Here is a 22,345-nt window from a genome sequence, read left to right as displayed (position 1 = left end):
AGGTGGAAACAAACACAGAGTAGGCTGGTCCCAACTTTGTAAGAATGGAATAGATAAGGTTACTATCTTCTTTCTTAACTTTAACACCTTCCAAGAGATATCTAAGGGTCTTGAACTTGGACAAGAAATCTTCAATGCAAGAAAAATTATTAGGGTCCAATGTAAGCAACTCATTTTCAAGTTGATGGGCTCTAAGTTCATTTTTAATCCCAAAAACTTTATTGATTTGTTTCATTGCTTCATCAGGAGTATCAAGTTTTGCAATATGGAATCTAAGATCTGGAGAAATAGACATCCCTATCAATCCACGTGCTTGATCTTGCCTATTTTCCCATTTAGCAGCCTTATCTTCATCCTTCGGTTTCTTTTCTTGGCTTGAGGCTATTCTGTAGAGACCTTTACTTCTAAGTAAATCCTCAATGTAGGACAACCATTGGAAGTAATTGGTGCTGTGAAGGGTAACTTGGTATTGACTTTTCATTTCAATGGAAATTGAAGCTAAAGATGTTGAAAATAAGTGTTCCAATGGATAGATCTCGAAAAATTAGGCTGGTTTAAAAAAAACGGCTTCCGGATGAAGAAGTTATGGCTTTTTGAAAAAAAGTTGATGATGTTACCGACGAAGTTGTTAACACCCAGGTTGTTCCCTTTGACTCTAAGGGAATACGGCCGGGGTAACCACTAACCAATCTTTGGACCACAGTTTCTAGCCAAACTGTAATCAGAGAGGGCTCTCTCTTTATGATTTGTCTCTGTTTTGATAGTGTTTATAGGCTAGCTATAAATTCAGGTTTGTTTAAGGTTTTGGTTGGATGGTAATTTCAGTCAAGGTGCTTATGCATTCTCCAAAGTGTTCTAGTCCATTGGGTTATGGAGTCAATGGTCATTTAGTTATTTTGAGGTGCTGAGTGATTTGCTGTAGTGATGCTGCAGAGCAAGGTTAGTGTCTGAGAAATAACTTTCATAAAGTGATTTCGTGGGTTGTGTCCAGTTTATGCAAGGCAATTAAGAATCTTACAATAAACTTTTGGAGTAAGACAGTGAGAATATTGACCCAGGAGCATTTAAGAATTTCTAGGTGATATTCATACATAAAGAATTAATAGCTACATGAGCAATTAAGAATTCATGTGCATAGTAATCCTGAAGACAAACATTTACAGTAGTAAAAATTGAGTACAAGGTGTAGTGAAACAAGTCCTGCACTATTCTTTCTTTTTACTGCTAGCTTAGTATAAGATGAGTATGATTTGATAAACATAAGAAAGACAAGAACAGAGATTAAGGAAAAAACTTGTTATTTAATCGGACAGCACAGGGGTTCTGCATCAGCACATGGAGCATCATCTAGACATCAAGTATTTCAGGAAATCACTGAGCTCATCCAGCCCTTTGTATTAGATAATTCAGAAAGTGTATAATACATTTGCCTCATAGAGAAAATTACCAACCCCTTATGAGTTACTCAGGGGAGTATATATACAAAATTTACATCAAAAATATCAGCGAATGAGTTAATATCTCATTTATGGTATGCTAATCTCTGGAATGCAATAGCTGAAGGAGTGAATGCTGCAGTAATTCCTTAATGCCTCAGCTGTCAAAATAGTCAGAAGATATTCGGACTTTATGGTTGTTAGAGTCGGCTAGAGATGTGCTGTCTGAAACTTGGATAGCTGTCGTTGTCTGTGTGATGAGTCACTTTTTAGCTGCTTTAACTGCTGACACTTGTCATGTTGCTTGTCTTGTAGTGACCTGGAGCTGGCAGTGGCCGAATGACTGAAGCTATCGTGGCAAAATCTGAAGCATGAATTGCCACCAATCCTCCTTAGGCATTTGATGTCTGCGCATCTTTATCAATGTTTCCTCGGCCTCTATATGTCTATAAAGATTGGGAGGGGTTTCAAACAGGTGATTCACTTCATTCTCAATGAAGAACAGGCCTTCAAATTTGTCATACAAGCTCTGTCCTGTGGGAGGCCCTGTTTGTTCAGATGAACTGCCAGATGCAATAATCTGATTTTCAATAGTGGTTCCCATTCTGTTGGCCATTTGATCTAGAGAGATCAGTTTTCCTGCACCACTTAGTAAGCTGGGCAGGCCTTTTGCTTGCAGCACTCCCATTTTAACTTTGTATTCCTCCACATCTGCTTGCATCTCATAGTACTTCCTCTCCACTGTTTGTATGTAGTTCCTGAGAGTTAGTACCTTCTTGGCAGAGAGGACAGCTTCTGTTCTGTTGGGAATGCCTATAGCTGCCAATTCCTCCCTTTCTTGCCTGTTCAGGAAGTCTATCATTCTATTTGCCTGCTCTGCTCTGTTCCCTAGCATTGTCTTGGCTTTCTGAATTTCTGCTTGAGCTTGGCCCATTAAATCCATCTGCTCATGCATTATTTTTATTGACCTCCATTGTTGTCTAATGGATTGGCCAATTTTGGCCCATAGGATTCTCTTTATGTCGGCCATAGCAGTCTCCAGATTCAACTCTTTCTCTAAGGCCTTTATCTTTTCCTTTTGGGCCTTTATTTCTTTGCCCTGTTCTGCCACAGTCACTTTGGACTTGTCATACTTGGCATCCAGTTCTGCCAACTTCTCCTTGGCCTTCTTTATTTCATCTGCCTGGATCTCCATTGCTTTGACGGCCTTGGTCAATTCCTCTACACTTGGGCTGGCATCTGGAGCTGCTGCTGTTCCTGCTGCTTCTGTTCTGGGGGGCACTGCTGTCCCTGACGTTGCTGCTGTTGTCGAAGTAGTTGGAGGAGCTTGGGAAGTGGATTCTGCCTGTTTATCTTGTAGTGCTCCTTCCAGCTCTTTCTCTAATTCTCTGATCCTCTGGTCTTGCTGCATTAGGAGGTCCAGTTGGTCCTCAGCCTATTTTTGCTTTTGAAGTTCTGTTGTTTGAGGATGCTCTGTGGGCTGCAGCTTTAACCTCTTCTTCAATGCATTGAGGTCATCATCTTTCTTCTTCATGAGGGCCTTCACACCCGTTGGATCACTAGGGTCATGTCCTAGATCAATAATGATCTCCTCAAGAGACTTTATTCTATTGTCTTTGGCCTAAGAGGACATTCTCTCAAAATCCAACTGGGTGTTGGTGTTTTTCAGGGACTCTTTCAGCTCATGTGCCATGGTGGCCTTTTCTACCAAGGTTGCATAGACCATCTCCCCAGCTTGCTTATGGAGTTCAATCTGGTCCATGGGATGTATATCTCTGGCTAGGACCTCCACCCTTGTCTTTATAAAATCTGCAGCTGTCTTAGGCTCCGGCCCTTTGGGCTTAAAGTGGCTAAAGATTATTTTTTCCTGCTGAATGTCATACACCGACATTAGCCTTTCTTGCTGGGATGGTGTTGCATCTATGAATTGCTTGTAGACCTCAGCCCTTAGCAGCTCATTTTGAGCCTTTATTTGTTTGAAAGAAGCCTTAGTGCTTTTGGGCTTCTTGGTCTGCTGGGAAGAGGAGGACACTTCCAAACCGAGCTGTAAAGTTTGCTCCTGCTGAAAGGAGCTTGTACCTGTATGCTGACTGCCCTCCCTGTCTTTCCTTGCACTGTCCAAGACATCTTTAGTAATGTCTTCTACCTCTGGGGAGTCTGCTCTTTGCCTTTTGGCTTCTGGCTGGTGGGAGGATCCACTAAGGGGAGTGGACTCTTCTCTATCTCTTTTTGTACCCCTTTCCTCATGTGTTGGGGTCTGCAAAATTGGGGCAGTTACTGGCTCAGTTTGTGGGGGTGGAATTTGCAGTGCTGGAGCTGCTGGCAGCCCAGTTTGTGGTAGGACAGTTTGCCCTTGCTGCTGTTCTGGCTGCTGCTCTGTTACAGGGGCAGACTTTTCCTTTACTGATTCCTCCTCTGCACCCATTATGCCTTTGCCTTTGTCTGTCACTGGTGCTGATGTAGATGGTGCCTGTGGTGCAGTCCTTGTGGCCAAGGTCCCTTCTCCCACTGAATAAGGCGGTCTGAAAGGTACCTGCTGCACATAGTCTAGGTCAATAGTCTTTTCAAGCTCCCTCCTATTCTTTAACATTGTCTCCTCCTCAGTTAGATTTTCAACTAAAGTATCCATCTGCCATTCTTGCATGTTGGCATATTTTTCAATGTGTGGGTACTGGCAATGCTTAATGCCTATAAGCCTATACTTGTTTCTCCTAGCAGTGATGAAACCTTCAGGGTCATAATGGACCCACCGAAAACTATAGGACAACTTGTATTTATCCTTAAGGACTAGGTCTACCTCTTCCCACCCTTCTTTCTTGTTCATGATGAAGGGGCCCAACTGGTGTTTGAACTTGAGGTGGGCCTTCTTTTTGGTGCTGTGGAAATGGGTGAGGTCGGACTGAATCAACTGCCTGTAATACTCCAAGGCAAATAACCTCATAGATACATATTTTGGGAGCCTGTATGGACAGAGCTCACAGCCATAGATCCTAATGACGGTATGGTTCTCATATAGGTACCAGTCACCTATTTTATATTTTTTGGAAAGCTGTAGAGCTTTCTTTATCTCATTTGATATTCTGGGAGGGGGTGACCTCATCAACAGGCAAGAGACTGGGTATACAAATTGGTCAACAAATTCACAGTAGGTATAGGGTGAATTTGTGACTTTGTGATAGACAGAGGTCCAGGAGATGACAGATCTTCTTTCCCCTTTGTGATCCAGCCTTCTGATGTAGCATGGGAAGGCTTTAGAATGATAGTACATGAACAGGTGGTAAATATAGGCCGAGTACTTGAAGACCCCGTGTCTGTCGACTCTGCTCAACTGATCATGAATCTTGTTAGCTATGAACTTAGCAAAGTTATATTTGCGGGCAGGGGGTTGGCGTGGGCTGTAAGCAGATAGCAATACTAGCATTGTTTTATCCACATACTCACTGTTTTTGTATCCCAACACATAGGCAATCATGTCCAGTAAAAGCCTGCCTACATCATTGAAATGGACATCCAGGTAGGGAGGTGGCCCTGTAGACTGGCACTCAGGTCTCATGAATGTCTTGGTGACCTTTTGAATCTCCTCACTGGTCATCTTTTCACCAGTCTCCAGCAAATAATTCATGGAGAACGGGATCAGCAACTCTGTCTGATCAAAATGTAACATTTTGTTGATGGACTCAGCATTAATGTAAAAAAGGATCCTCCCAGATGGAGTGCTAATAGCTATGTGCTGCACATCATAGTTTTCAGCACATAGGTGAATGATTTCAGGGAAGACATTTACAGCTGGGAGACAATAGTATGGTAGGTTTGACTCCCATATCCCATGTGTACCATGATCATCCTTATAGTCCTCTCTCAATTGACAGAAGGTCTGCAAGAAATCCCTGCTACCCTCAAAGTCTTCTATAAGATAGTCCTTGTCAGCAAATGCCAAGGCCTCCAGCTCTTTATTTGGTGGATTTAATGGAGCAATACTGAGGGATGAGGATGCAGAGGCTGCCATGATATAATCTGAGTTTGAATAGGTAATGGCAATGGTTTGGGAAGTTTCTTTAAGAGTTTCAGTGATAGGTCAACTGTAGACACAGTCTGAGGAGTTTTTCTCAGTGAAAAATGCAGGCTGGTTTCTGCAGTTTGCTGCAAATTCACAGGGATGTGAACTGCTAATGGTAAGTTGCAGAGAGTATGAGGTTTCCTTTGGTAGAGATTGAAGCTGGCCTGTACTTGGCAAAAGGGAACAATGCTGAGCACCTCGGGGAGAATTTCACAGTTTCTGGCCCGCGAATTGACTGCTTTAATGCTGAATTTGTGGCTATGGGGGTCAACAGGTCAGCTTAGCTTGTTTTAGGTAGTAGGTGCAAAGTTTATGTGGACTTCTACAGGTGTTTTAATGGCAATTTTTACAGAGAAAAGGAATGCATGGGTGAAAAGTAAGCTTTACGGTGAATACCTGGACAAACTAGCTTGAAAGCCTGCGGGCTGGACCGTGAAGGCTTAAGGCAGTTGAATTCTTGATTTGTAGCGGTATGAAACTTGAATTTGATGGTTGGAAACGAATTTTCGTGGCAGCTGGTTGACAACGGCTACGTCGTTTGTGCGTGAAAATGACCACAAACGGCTAATTTGGTGGTTTATAACGACAAATTTGGACAAAACATGCAATTGGCGCTTTTCCGCCGATGGCGTCAGCATGACGTCATGGTGGGGCCCGGGTACGGAGGTGACGTGGCTGCTGAGGTGTCGGCCAGGGTGTCAGGACACGGTGGTGGGTGGATAAGGTGGCAGGGTTATGTGGAGGGCCACACGGCGCAGGGGCGGGGGAGGGCGCTACGTCAGGATGACACAAGCATGACGTAAGGGGGAGGCGGTAAAGGGATGGTGGTAAGCGGGTTCCCCGCACCGCCTTTGCTGATAAGTGGTATTGGGGAGGGGGGCTCCGAACAACCCCAGCGTTTGACACGCGTCCAGGGTACGGCGCCCAAAACCACTTTCCCCGGACGCTAAAGGTCGGCAGGTCGGGGGGTGAAAATGACCGCCCACCGTTAGATCTGGGCGGCATAGATCGGACGGCTGGCGGGTCCTCCGACGGATCGTGCAGGTTGGGGGGGCCCGCTGGTTTATTTAAATATTTAATTAAATATTTTTGGCGGAAAACTTTAGGATTGAGGGTTTTCGTGAGTTTTTTGGGGTTTTTTGGGTTAATTTGTGAAAAAGGGGTTTATGGAGGGTTTTAGCAGCGGTGAGATTAGGGTTTATGGAGAGGTTATTACTCCTAACCAGGGGTTAGAGTAATCCCTTGACAGGGTTTGAGCATAGTCCCAGGTGGACTAAAGTCTCCCTTAGGCAAACCTATTTAGCTATAATGCTAAAAGGAGGATATTTATAGAATGCTTGGGGGTTTATACACCATGGTGTTAATAATACTAGGGAAAGGGTGACATAGGGGAATTACATAATAGAGTTAGAGTTAATATGGGGGAAAATGTGAATGAGGGGGAAAATCACTAAGTTTATTTGAAACTTACTTAGTTTAGGGAGTAGATCAAAATAAAAAGAATTTTAGACAAGAAATGTGGCTTCTAAAAAGATTAAGAGCCACCATGAAACCATAATTTCTTCCATGAATCTCAACTGATGAGGGAGTGTTAGTAATGAAAATGAAAAAAGGGGAAGAAGGGAGGTTAGACATGCTTCTTTGCTTGCTGCAACTTGATGAAGAATAACACCTTCTCAATTCATTGCTTTTGCTTTGGTAAACAAAGTTAGCACACATGCAACTTATAAGAAATGACCTTTCTGCGACCCCTACTGCCTACCCATCTATTTGCCTAGCATTTTTTATTTCTTCTTGGAGGGTGCATTTAGGCTTGCAAACCCTTACTTGCCTTTTCTTTTCTTTGGCTTTTTCTTTTGTTTTTTCTATCTACTTCTACCCTTATTTCTTCCAAGGTCCCAGATTAAGCTGTTGGGAGCCTTTCTTCTCTACCTAAACTACTTGTCTGCCAAGATTAAACAGTTTGGACAGACTTCTTTCTCTATTCTACAACTAAAAATTTAAAACATGACATGATCCAGATTAGACTGTTGGACCATCCATCAAAATTTGAGTCCATACCAAGCTATAAGCACATATTGTATTCTCTTGGAAATATGTGATCTTTGAATCATCAAAGCAGAGCATATTTGGACCTTTTCATTGCCAATCATGAAATATGAAACCTATTGGTATAGGTAGCTAACAGAAGTGCGGGAATGTGCGGAAATGAAAAAGTCCGCCCCCACAAAATGGAGACTTGAACCCAAGACCTCTACTCTCTTAAAATAGCTTTGAACCAATTGAGCTATACAAAAAATTTGTGAGAGAGAGAGAGAGAGGGGGGGGTGCTTTGGGTTGCGTGCTTGCTTTGAGAAAGCTCTTTTTCCCTGCAAAACAAAAAACACAAAACCCAACAAGGACATGCAAAGAAAACGAACCTTACGGCTCGAAGTTGGCTTTAGCCGAAAAACTAAATATTTTCAAAAATGAACCTTGCGGCTTAAAGTTAGCTTTAGCCGGAAACTAAATATTTTTCTCAATGTTTCTGATTTTCCGAGATCACACTAAGGCGCAGGGAAAAGAGCATACGCATGAGAAAAATCCTTCCTTTCTGTTATCGATTTGCCCAGATCGTACACAGTCGCAGGGCAAAGAGCATACGCAGAAATGAAAGGTATAGATCCAGTAATAATAAAGGCTAAATAAACCGAAACCGAAATAAACAGAGAGAAAATAACTGTAAATTGCAAATAAACACTGTATACCTCCAGATCTTAAAAATGACGCAGCTAGGGCTACCGGAAACCTTTTCGCGTGAAACGAAATGGGTTCCTCACTGGAACAGATGCTCCCAACACAACAGAGCAGTCCTCTCGGCCCGAAAGCAGTCAGAAACAGTAGATCTAGGAAACGGCAGTCGGATGCAGTTCTACCGGCTTCAGATTTGGATCACCAATGGACACGGCCCTCAAATAGCTCTGATACCATGTAGGAATTTACAGGGTAAGTTCCTCAGACAGAACACCAAAGGACACCACTCACACCCAGATCGCAGATCAATACACCAGTATTTTTTACGTGGTTAAAACCCTCAAAGAGGGAAACAGTCCACGGCCTGAGCCAACGCGGCCACTTCAGGCAATTTATTAATAAAAGAATGAAAATTTACATATGCTTCTCTCATGCACGGATTACCCTACAAATGACCCTCCATGCGCTTTAAATAGAAATCATGGACCAAACGGGTGTCAAGCCATGGATCAAGTGTCGGTAATACTGAGGAGAGAATGAACCGTCGGATCACTACATATCGTGACCGTCGGATTGTAAGTTACAAAATGTACAACGGTAAAGAAACACACTTTACCTAACTCTATACTAGACCAAGTTGTACTTAACTATTTCCTATGTGTCGGAATATCCTAACAAAATAAATATCCATATTGAATTTTATTTAATTTTAAAAAGACATTTCATGTGTAGAAATTCACAAAACTTATTTTATATTAAAAAAATAAGTTATAAATAAGATAATCTTGTTAAGTGGTTAAAATTTTATTTATTTTGTTTATATAATTAGATTTAATTTTCTTGAATTTAGAAAAATAACCATTTAAAATAAAGTTTATTTTATCTCCCAAAAAAACATTAATCAAAATAAATACTTATATTTATTTATTAATTTATTTTCCAAAACTTTACAAACCCCATTGTACATCAAAACTACATGTAAATAACAAAACCTGAAATAGAAGTTCAAACTTATCATTGTTTCATAGTTTTTCCACAAACCTTATTTTATATTAAAAAGTTATGTGCCAATAAAAAGTGAAATGTGAATAAGTAATGTACGGTTTCAAATTATTATTTGTTAAGAATGTTTCAATTTATTAGTCTTTAAAATTTTAGTATTTAAATGTTTTAGTTTTTACATTTTAGGTTCATTAAAAGAATTAAAATTAAAATATTACTTTATTTAAAAAAAATAACTAAAATATTAATATATTTATTTAGTAAGTCAAGACTTTATTTTAATTTAAAAATGTATATATATTAAATAAAAAAATAATATTTGATTCAAAATGCTGATTCATATAATTTTCAAAAATCATTTGTGCTCACCAGGCCCGAGTTTTAGTAAAATTAGTCATATAGAAATCATTATGCATAACAAAATCTCACTAGCCCGATTTACATTAAGATATTACTTGTACAAATATGATAGAGAATTTAAATCTATTATTGATTATAATTTTCTAAAATTATTAATCATATAAATAAATATAGAATATATTATTTCTTAAATCGATTTTGAACTAAAATATACATTTATATGGTAAATATAAGGAATATTAGAAATAGCATAATGGTGAAAATCCTATCTTGGAATTGCAGGGGTATAGGGCACCCCTCCAAAGTTGCAGCCCTGAAAGATCTTATTTATTGTGAAAAACCAGGGATCTTTTTGTTACAGGAAACAAAGCAAAGCCTGCAAGATATGACTAAAATCATTGAACAGAACAAGCAGTACAATGGAAGCATTAGTGAATCCAGGGGAGCTTCCGGAGGAATCGCTACAATCTGGAATCAAAACATTTGGAATTATAAGTCAGAAATTATTAACCAACATTGGATCCAAACAGTGTTAGAAAACAAAGAAGATGAGCAAAATCTAGTTATATACAACATTTATGCGCCTAACCACTTCAGGGATAAGGAGTGTTGTTGGGAGGAAATCAAAGTCAGCATGAACGCAGAGGAGAATACCAATGTCATACTAGGAGGAGATCTAAATCTTGTTCTCCATGAAATGAGAAAAGAGGGGGTATTTTCTCCCAGGATCCTTTCAAAACTCAGCTAGAAGACATTATGCATGACCATGATCTAGTCGATATCATTCCAAAAGATAAGAGATACACTTGGAGCAACTGCAGACCGAGGAGGTCTTGGAATTAGATCCCCTAAATTTCTCAATTTAGCCTTTGGAGGCAAAATTGTTTGGAGACTCATTACTGGACTCCCAGCATGGTGGAAAAAAGTTTTGGAAATTAAATATCTTAATTTTCCTAGACAACAATTTCTTGATCGAGATATTCGCAATAGAGACTCCTCCAAAATTTGGCGATTATGCAAGAGAGCAATTCCACTAATCGCTCAAAATACTTCAAAAATCCCCAAGGGAGGTGCAAGCATCAATATTGGAGTTGACAGAATCATGGGTCAACAACCAATAAACATACATGGGGGAGTCCACCCTATCCTTTCTTTTTTTGAAAGAACAGGCATACATTTCCTGGACCAGATCTCCCAATGGGATCCTCACACCCTTCTTTGGTCAAGTTGGGCCTTCCCAGCCATACCCAATGGCCTTAATGCAAGTCTTTATGCCCTTCAATCCCATTTGCACAGTATATCCCCTGTCAAAAAGAACGATTTTGATGGGTTTCGTTGGGACCCATCCGGATCCTCTTACACCATCCAAGCTGCTCACCATTACATTTGCAACACCAGCTTCCCCATGCCAAGTTGGAACCACTGGAAGGTGGTTTGGAAATCCGAGGCAATTCCAAAAATTAAGTTTTTTCTCTGGACCCTCCTCAAATGAAAAGTCCTCACAGTGGAAAATTTGCAAAAGAGGGGAATCAATGGCCTCTGTCGATGTCCTAACTGCTTAGCTGCTGAAGAATCAATGCATCATCTCTTTATTGAATGCCCTTTTGCCATCGACTGCTGGAGGAATTTATCTCATAACAATCAAATCCCATGGAACACCCAAAACACCATAGGAGAAATTCTTTACAAATGGAAAAAAAACTACCCCTGGCAGCACAGGAAAAATAACACAGTGAAGAGAGTCTGGGATATTCTTCCCCACAATATGCTATGAAATATTTGGCTAGCACGAAACCGGAATGTTTTTAAGGATAAGGATTCGACTATTAGAAGTCTTTATACCAAGGCAAGGAGTCTTGCCCTTGAGATCATCTCAGTTAAGAATCCGAGAAGTATAAATGTCAGTGAACTTAGCATAGAAGAACGCATATTCATTGGACACCTATTAGACCAAAACACCAACAATGATAAGGGCAACGCTGCTAGCAACAGAAACAACAATGTTTCCCCTAACTGGAAGATCAGGCTAAAAGAGGAAGAATTTGCAAGTTGGCTTAAAAACAAAAATAGGCATTATCTCTGTTTCGATGGGGCCTCAAAGTCGAATCCCGGGGTAGCAGGGGCGGGAGGAGTCATTTTCAATGCTAATGGGGATAAATACTCTCATACGAGTGGGGTCTTGGCCATACTTCCAATAACAGAGCAGAAGCCGTAGCCCTTTACCAAGGTCTTATCCAACTTGGGAAGCTTGGTATAGACACAGTCACGATATTGGGAGACTCGACGATAGTCGTCAGTGCAATGGTTCAGAACAGGGATCTTCCCAATGCTCTCCTTCAGCAGATTATCAAATGGTGCCAAATCTTAGGACACACCATAAAAGACGTGCGCTATTATCATGTTCTGCTATCGCTCAATAAAATTGCTAACAGTCAAGCCAACAAAGCTTGTGCCAGACCATTGGGCTACCTCGTCTGCAATGGCGTGGAATCATTTCAGTGTATTCTGTTATCATTGAAAATTCCGTTTCCAAACATTTGCTCAGATTAGCTTAAAGACCAAGTGTTTTCGCAGCGCATGAATCCTTTAGCAGTTTCGCAGCGCAACCTGTTTTAGTGATTTCGTAGCATGCTACAAAATGGGGGATTTGTTCGAATCCATAGTAGCTGTCATGCAAAATAGTTCTGGGGCGGATACATTTTACAGGTGGCATGTTCTCAAGAAGTCATCATCAATGCTTGTTATTAAGTTTGGTCAGTGTGAGTTTCTTAGAAAGGGTGCAATAATTGGTTCATTGATGGATGCATGACCAATGCCTATCATACAGCCATTTGGGCAGCAATCTTTGTTCAACAGATATGTGGACAGCTATTACAATGATGCTAATGGATCTGTTGGTTCTTCATATCATACAAAGACACTTAAACTCACCCCAGCATGCAGAGGCATAATTTTGTACCTATGGAACCATCATGGACAAAGAATATTAACCTCAATGTACTTATTTTCTGTGTCTTGGTTTATAATGATGCGCATACAAGATACAAATCATCTGTGTGAAGTTGAATAATGCTTCTCATTCTATGGAGCAGTGAAGGAAGTACATTGTCACATGCGCAGACATGGACTTAGCTAGAATATCAATCTCGATACCAAGTTTGTAAGCAAGTATGCCACTTGCAGTAGTATGGAGAATGCATGCCTACTGTTTGGTAAAATGTATAAACCAGATATGTTCTTATGGAATGTTAATGTCAAAGGCTACATCTCAAGTGGTCTGTACAAGGAAGCTCTCACATTCTATAGCCGGATAATTCTATATTTCTGTTTGTATTCAAGACATGAACTAAGCTCCCTGTTCTTCTAGAGGGGAAGAAGATTCATACCCATCTGATCAAAAGCGGTTTTGTGTCAAATAATAATTCACCTGCTATAATGTATGCCAAATTTGGGAATCTGGAGTTCGCACGTCAATTGTTTGACCGAAGACATCAACGAGATGCCGTCTCATGGGGTAACACGATTGCTGCTTATGCTCAGAGTGAAGATGTCAAAGAAGCCTTGAGGCCGGAAGGAGTGAGCCATGATATTGTTATCATGGTTAGCGTATTGCCAGTGGGTGCGCACTTAAGGGTTCTACGATGTCGTGAATGGATCCATGCCCACATGATGAAGATTGAACTTGATTAAAACATTATCCCCAATCTTGTGATTATGTATGCCATGTGCACGTAAACTGTTTGACAACATTAGCATTAGAATTCTCTCTTACGGAATGCAACGATTAAATGCCATGTGTCAAGTGGTCTTTATGAGGACCCCCCTTGCCATATTACCAAATGTATGGAATGAGTGAAGAGGCCAAATGATGGTAAGGATTTGATTGCCACAGGGCCGCCGTTATTAGTGACACCGGGATAGAGATGTGGCACTTCTGATGGCCACCTGCATTAGTGAAATCACCAGAATCACAACACCAGAGGCTCCTTACAATGATGATGTGTTGAGCGATGTCTTTCATTTGATTGTTACAGCTTTCCGCGGTTTAGATAATATAAATAGTCTCCTTGCAAACTGCCTACCATGCGATTATTTATGATATATATCAGTGTGCGCCCCGGATGCTGCAGGGTGTTATTCCAAATATGACACATGAGCTCCTGACAGATCAATTAGATGTGAGAAATGAAGAAGCACCATTAGCGCTGGGAAGGAGGGAACTTATTAGACTTTGTACCAAATGGTATTGCAAATACAAGCACTTCTGGTGCTTGCTGGAAGAGCATCGGGTTCGCTTTGTTGTTGAAAAGTTTGTAAGTGATACTAGTGTACTTGATCAATCTCTCACAGGCCAAAGCAAATCAGAAGCTCGAAAAGATTTATGTGCAGTTGGTCCATCTGTTGGAGGTCAGTATGCTGATAACCACGCCAATGTTCATTTGGTACCTAAAACGTAAACTTAAAGTTGCTGGCATCACAGAATCTTTGAACATTGTTGGACAATGTGAAGGTTCATGTTACAGGGAATGTGATTCTGAATCTCAGCATAGCAAAGGTGAAACTGAAGAATGGCAACAACAGCTATTCAATTTTGTGAGGAGTTTAGAGGAAGACTGTGTTTTTTAAATCACACAGCAGTTTCGTAGCGCGCTACGAAACTGCTGTAGGTGATGTTTTCAATGCAGAATAAACAGTTTGACCGGGAATGTTAGAAGAGAGACACCTGTACATCAATACAGCCTACAGCTCATCTAGAGACATGGTGTTTAGTAGCAGCGTTCCATACTTTGAGTTATTAAAGATTTGGGAACATGCTGCTACATTTTCGGAGGATGGTAGGAGACAGGGACCTTAAAAATAGGTGTTTTGATCCTGATGATAAATGATCCATCAACGCTTACAGGTATCCAAAGTCAGCGTTCCTTGCATCTGTAGCTCAATCATCTTGAGCCTAACCAGCAAAAGACAGTTGTCAAAGATCAAGAAAGGAATCAGGCATACGAGGAGATGAAGTTAGAGTTTTAGTGTGATTAGGACTCTTTGTAATTACAGCTCAATACTTTATGTATTTAATGAGTTTGTTTAAAAATAGATAAGGGTAGTTAATGATAGGTCATCTAGCTCCCCTCATGCTTGAGGAGGAGACTCGAAGTAGTTAAGTATGTTTTCCTATATATAGCAAAAACTCTGATGTAATTGGGGTTGGAGATTTATGAAAAAAACAGAGTTTTTATATTGGCTAATGTACAAGACTTTTGACAGTAATAGAAAGATTACTTTTTCTTCCCAAGATTCATCTTGTGTTCAAAGGCTCAGAATATATGTGGTTTTGTCTTTATCCTTTCTGTTCTACATCTCAATAGATATGCAATCACTCTGAATTCACCTAGTGCTCAGACTTCCTGTGTATGTTTATGAGATGAGGTTCTTTTTGAGAAATGTTCTGAGTGTTTAAACATTATATGCCTTGGCTTCCATGATTGAGTAGTTAATAGTTTACTGCAGAGGTGTTTGACTCCATGAGCCCAATGGAAGAAGTGTTATTTTGTTGTTCCAACCAACTTATTTTCATGTACTATTTGAAGAGTTAGCCATCTTTTCTTGTTATTAATTCATATCAAAAATCTGTGAGAGAGCCCTCTCTGACTAAGGAGGCTAAGCCTTAGTCTAAAGCCTGGTTTGAAATAGTTGCATGAGATCTTGCTAAGTAGCAGCCCTTAGTACACGATTTTGTGATAACATTTTGGTGCGTCTGCCGGGAGCCTGAAGTCTATTCATTCCCGAAATTAAGAGGTTGAACTTCTGAAGGTAGCAGGAGCTCAAACATCTTTTTGAGGCTGCAAAACTACCTTGGCGACTCCACACATCGAATTAGAAATTGGAAGGTGACTCCACTGCTAGAAGATCAGTAGCTTGATGAAGTTTCAAGATGGATTCTACTGCAAGAATGAATGCCAGGTATGCTCCTATGGATCGGTCTCATATCCCTGGTTTTCCAAATCCTATGCCAAAGGTTGATTGGTTAGAAGATCTTCCAATATTCAAAGATGAAAAGAAGGATGATGCTGCTCTCCATTTGGTTAAATTCCATATGCATGTACGCAGTCTTAAGGTTCATTTCCCTGAAGATTGTCTCATGAAAATGTTCATGACCACTTTAGAAGGAAAAGCATGGTCTTGGTATAAAAGTCTGGAAAATGGTTCAATATATTCACTTGCTTGTTTTCATGATGAATTCTGTGAAATGTATAAAGAATGTTATCCTTCCTTATTGCTGCTCAAAGACTGCTGTAGACATTCTTTAAGTCTTATTAAGTATTTAGAGGATGGTTATGATGATGATGAATTCACGGATGAAGAAATTTTAGAGGCTCTTCATAACAATGCATTCCAGCACCAAGGAGGAGATATAACATCCCATGGAACACAGCATGAAGATCAGCAGGGGTTTATTTGTGAAAACCATGTTTCATCCCTTGATATTGATGTAGAGATGCAGCAGATTTGTCAGGCTTCAGATCATCATGAGTATGAAATCGATTGCACACAGCAAGAAGAAGTGCTGGAAGACAGCTTCTACGACCCTCAGGCAGAGGAAAAGATTGTTCATTTTTGTAATTTCTTGCAGCAGCTTACACCAAAGAATGAGGATAATAATGAGGAAAATTCCATTGTTTGTTGGAATGATTCAGAAAAGCAGTTGGATAGCTTGTCAAATAGCAGATTGGATAGCACATCAAAGGGGTCTTGTGTGGTTGAGAATCAGTGGCCTGAAAGTTACAAGAATCAGCAAACTAACCATGTGTTTTTTGACCCTATAGCTGAATACATGGAAAATATTTACTGTTCAGGATTCCAGTTATATTTTCATGTTGAAGAACAGTTACACCTCATGCTGCCTTGGTTACTTCAGTATCTGATTTATTTTTGTTTTAAGCACAGCCAAAGGACTCAAATGTCAGATAAGATAAATGATTGGCTACATTGGAAATTCCATATTGATTGAGCAGAAAGAAGTTGAAATTGTTAGGGTAGGTAGGTAGGAAAAGGCAAATAAGCTCAAGGTTGACTGAGCATTTTCTTTAGTAGATGTAGATTTCTTTCTCCTACAGTGATCATCAAGCTTAAGCCCGAGGTGAAGGCCCCAGAAGCTTGAAGGGGATGATTGTCGAGCAAGTTTTAGTTTGTCATAAATGAATAAATTTTATAAGGCACTGGAACTACGAGTTCTTAGTGTACCACAAGGGCACACTATCCCAAGTGGAGCCACTGTTATCATTGAAAATTCTGTTTCCAAACATTTGCTCAGATTAGCTTAAAGACCAAGTGTTTTCGCAGCGCATGAATCCTTTAGCAGTTTCGCAGCGCAGCCTGTTTTAGTGATTTCGTAGCGTGCTACGAAATGGGGGATTTGTTCGAATCCATAGTAGCTGTCATGCAAAATAGTTCTAGGGCGGATACATTTTACAGGTGGCATGTTCTCAAGAAGTCATCATCAATGCTTGTTATTAAGTTTGGTCAGTGTGAGTTTCTTAGAAAGGGTGCAATAATTGGTTCATTGATGGATGCATGACCAATGCTTATCATACAACCATTTGGGCAGCAATCTTTGTTCAACAGATATGTGGACAGCTATTACAATGATGCTAATGGATCTGTTGGTTCTTCATATCTTACAAAGACACTTAAAATCACCCCAGCATGCAGAGGCATAATTTTGTACCTATGGAACCATCATGGACAAAGAATATTAACCTCAATGTACTTATTTTCTATGTCTTGGTTTATAATGATGCGCATACAAGATACAAATCATCTGTGTGAAGTTGAATAATGCTTCTCATTCTATGGAGCAGTGAAGGAAGTACATTGTCACATGCACAGACATGGACTTAGCTAGAATATCAATCTCGATACCAAGTTTGTAAGCAAGTATGCCACTTGCAGTAGTATGGATAATGCATGCCTACTGTTTGGTAAAATGTATAAACCAGATATGTTCTTATGGAATGTTAATGTCAAAGGCTACATCTCAAGTGGTCTGTACAAGGAAGCTCTCACATTCTATAGCCGGATTATTCTATATTTCTGTTTGTATTCAAGACATGAACTAAGCTCCCTGTTCTTCTAGAGGGGAAGAAGATTCATACCCATCCGATCAAAAGCGGTTTTGTGTCAAATAATAATTCACCTGCTATAATGTATGCCAAATTTGGGAATCTGGAGTTCGCACGTCAATTGTTTGACCGAAGACATCAACGAGATGCCGTCTCATGGGGTAACAAGATTGCTGCTTATGCTCAGAGTGAAGGTGTCAAAGAAGCCTTGAGGCCGGAAGGAGTGAGCCATGATATTGTTATCATGGTTGGCATATTGCCAGTGGGTGCGCACTTAAGGGTTCTACGATGTCGTGAATGGATCCATGCCCACATGATGAAGATTGAACTTGATTAAAACATTATCCCCAATCTTGTGATTATGTATGCCATGTGCACGTAAACTGTTTGACAACATTAGCATTAGAATTCTCTCTTACAAAATGCAAAGATTAAATGCCATGTGTCAAGTGGTCTTTATGAGGACCCCCCTTGCCATATTACCAAATGTATGGAATGAGTGAAGAGGCCAAATGATGGTAAGGATTTGATTGCCACAGGGCCGCCGTTATTAGTGACACCGGGATAGAGATGTGGCACTTCTGATGGCCACCTGCATTAGTGAAATCACCAGAATCACAACACCAGAGGCTCCTTACAATGATGATGTGTTGAGCGATGTCTTTCATTTGATTGTTACAGCTTTCCGCGGTTTAGATAATATAAATAGTCTCCTTGCAAACTGCCTACCATGCGATTATTTATGATATATATCAGTGTGCGCCCCGGATGCTGCAGGGTGTTATTCCAAATATGACACATGAGCTCCTGACAGATCAATTAGATGTGAGAAATGAAGAAGCACCGTTAGCGCTGGGAAGGAGGGAACTTATTAGACTTTGTACCAAATGGTATTGCAAATACAAGCACTTCTGGTGCTTGCTGGAAGAGCATCGGGTTCGCTTTGTTGTTGAAAAGTTTGTAAGTGATACTAGTGTACTTGATCAATCTCTCACAGGCCAAAGCAAATCAGAAGCTCGAAAAGATTTATGTGCAGTTGGTCCATCTGTTGGAGGTCAGTATGCTGATAACCACGCCAATGTTCATTTGGTACCTAAAACGTAAACTTAAAGTTGCTGGCATCACAGAATCTTTGAACATTGTTGGACAATGTGAAGGTTCATGTTACAGGGAATGTGATTCTGAATCTCAACATAGCAAAGTTGAAACTGAAGAATGGCAACAGCAGCTATTCAATTTTGTGAGGAGTTTAGAGGAAGACTGTGTTTTTTAAATCACACAGCAGTTTCGTAGCTCGCTATGAAACTGCTGTAGGTGATGTTTTCAATGCAGAATAAACAGTTTGACCGGGAATGTTAGAAGAGAGACACCTGTACATCAATACAACCTACAGCTCATCTAGAGACATGGTGTTTAGTAGCAGCGTTCCATACTTTGAGTTATTAAAGATTTGGGAACATGCTGCTACATTTTCGGAGGATGGTAGGAGACAGGGACCTTAAAAATAGGTGTTTTGATCCTGATGATAAATGATCCATCAGCGCTTATAGGTATCCAAAGTCAGTGTTCCTTGCATCTGTAGCTCAATCATCTTGAGCCTAACCAGCAAAAGACAGCTGTCAAAGATCAAGAAAGGAATCAGGCATACGAGGAGATGAAGTTAGAGTTTTAGTGTGATTAGGACTCTTTGTAATTACAGCTCAATACTTTATGTATTTAATGAGTTTGTTTAAAAATAGATAAGGGTAGTTAATGATAGGTCATCGAGCTCCCCTCATGCTTGAGGAGGAGACTCGAAGTAGTTAAGTATGTTTTCCTATATATAGCGAAAACTCTGATGTAATTGGGGTTGGAGATTTATGAAAAAAACAGAGTTTTTATATTGGCTAATGTAAAAGACTTTTGACAGTAATAGAAAGATTACTTTTTCTTCCCAAGATTCATCTTGTGTTCAAAGGCTCAGAATATATGTGGTTTTGTCTTTATCCTTTCTGTTTTACATCTCAATAGATATGCAATCACTCTGAATTCACCTAGTGCTCAGACTTCCTGTGTATATTTATGAGATGAGGTTCTTTTTGAGAAATGTTCTGAGTGTTTAAACATTATATGCCTTGGCTTCCATGATTGAGTAGTTAATAGTTTACTGCAGAGGTGTTTGACTCCATGAGCCCAATGGAAGAAGTGTTATTTTGTTGTTCCAACCAACTTATTTTCATGTACTGTTTGAAGAGTTAGCCATCTTTTCTTGTTATTAATTCATATCAAAAATCTGTGAGAGAGCCCTCTCTGACTAAGGAGGCTAAGCCTTAGTCTAAAGCCTGGTTTGAAATAGTTGCATGAGATCTTGCTAAGTAGCAGCCCTTAGTACACGATTTTGTGATAACATATTCCATGATGAAGAGACCTCCAAGATCCAATCAACACATCAGATCATCCGATATGATAGGTTGGTCAAAGATTGTCTTCATTCCGCCTGTGACTAAGATCTGCATAGGGATCTGGAAGTTTATTGGAATCATCACTCCCTCACCTCTCGTCAGTGGACCGACTGTCCTTCTACCTCCCGGCCATCCCCCCTCTGTGCTTTTGAATCGCTCTTCCAGGAACAACAGAAAAAATGGAACAGCAGAAAATACAGCAGAAAAGGAACAGTAAGAAAAATGGAACAACAGAAAAGAAAAACGCAGCTTCAACAAGTTCGTCAAGCTGGAAGCAAGTCGGCACCGATGACAAACCTGAAGAGTCCACTGCTCGACACATCAGCCACAATAATATAGATTGATATGCTTTGTAAATGTTGTTATTTACTACTGTGGTTTGTTAGGATTTACCTCTGGTCTTTGGTTTTTAGAAGCCCAAAAGGCAAGATTAAGGAGGAATTTTGTTTAAGCTGTAACTCCTTCTTCCCTAGCTCTTCTTGGCACCTCAGCATGTATTTCAGGAGCTCAGTCTCCCACTTTTTTTCAGATTTATAATAGCAACCGAATTTGTCAAAAAAAAAAACAAATTTTCACAATACATATCATTGTAAAATAAACTTAAATAATAATGATTCATACAAAACATATAATCAATAAACATATAAAAACTTAATAAATTTAACTAATATAACTAGAAATAAAATTATTTTTAAATATCTAATTGTGAAGTATATAAATATAAATAATAGTTATAAATTAATATCCATTTTATCATATAAATTAAAATAATTATCCATATTCACTTTAATGGAGTGTTGGAGCATATATATAAAGAGGAAGGAGTGAAGAATTCTCACTTAGCTGCCATCTGAGGCATTAAATAGGGAGCTAATTATCCCATGCAATCACATATTTTTATTATTATGACTATATAAAACATTAAACTAGAAATTTATCCCTAATATTGTTAGAGTTGCCTTATTGTTTTCTAAAGACTAAGAGTTTCCCTATTGTTTTCTAAAGACTTCATTACAACCTACTTGTGGGATATTTCTTACGTTGCATCCCCAATTGTGTTATGCTTGTGAAGGCCTAAGCCCCCTTGGTCGAGATTTCCAATGTTCTTCCATTACAGTTGATTGGATTCTTTGCATAGTTCAAATGCCCATGAGTGTGAATGTGGTTGGTAAGAGCAATGGTTGGTGGGAGGGCCGACACTAAGATTCCATTGTGGTCTTCTAGAATGCATTTACACCAACATTGTTTGTAAATTTGTTAAATTCCTAATACTCTTTAGTATTATTATTACAATGCTATGGTTTTGGTTTATGTCAAGCCAGGCAGTAACTCCATTAGGCAGAAAAGATGATTTGATTTATTTCATTAGGTATGTTATTGTTATATACAAAGGGTGTGACTTCTCAGTTCATCTCCTGATGACTGTTCACATTCCTAATTTAACTATTTACATAAATTCACCCAATCGCAGAGGATCAGGTGTCAACATTCCCCCCCTTAATCTGAAGGGATGTTGGTGAGTCCAAGCATCATTCTGAATCTTTCAAGCTTTTCTCTTCCAAGCACTTTTGTGAAGATGTCTGCAATTTGCTCATTTGTGGAACAATGATGGAGATGGATTGTTTTGGCCTCAACATGATGTCGGATCAAATGATATTTAGTATTGATGTGCTTTGTTCGATCATGGAACTTTGGGTTCTTGGCCAACTTTATTGCAGAGGTGTTGTCAATCATGAGTGGAGTTGATTGTACTTGTTTTACCTACAAATATTCAAGAATTTTCCTGAGCCACACGATTTCTTTTGTTGCTTCAGCTGCTGCCACGTATTCTGCTTTTGTTGTGGAATTTGCTGGAACTGATTGTTTGCGTGATCTCCAGGAGACAACTCTTGATCCAAGACTCATAGCATATCCTGAAGTAGATACCCCAGTTTCTTTGTCTCTATCAAATTCTAAATCAGAGTATCTGATCAAACTGAAGTCATCCACCTGTGTGTACTTGATTCCAAAGTCTTGAGTTCCCTTCAAGTACTTTAGAACTCTTTTTGCAGCAGACTAATGTTCCTCACAAGGCTTTCGCATAAACCTGGAGAGGATTCCAACAACAAATGAAATGTCTGGTCTGGTAGTAGTAAGGTAGTTGAGACTTCGTACAAGCTGTCTATACTTTGTTGCATCCTCAAATTCCTTTCCTTCAAT

This window comes from Pinus tabuliformis, chromosome 5_1 (assembly GCF_031772625.1).
Source record: "Pinus tabuliformis cultivar Carrire ecotype Pingquan chromosome 5_1, CPIR1, whole genome shotgun sequence".
In the NCBI taxonomy this organism is placed as follows: Eukaryota; Viridiplantae; Streptophyta; class Pinopsida; order Pinales; family Pinaceae; genus Pinus; species Pinus tabuliformis.
This window is presented reverse-complemented; position numbering follows the sequence as displayed.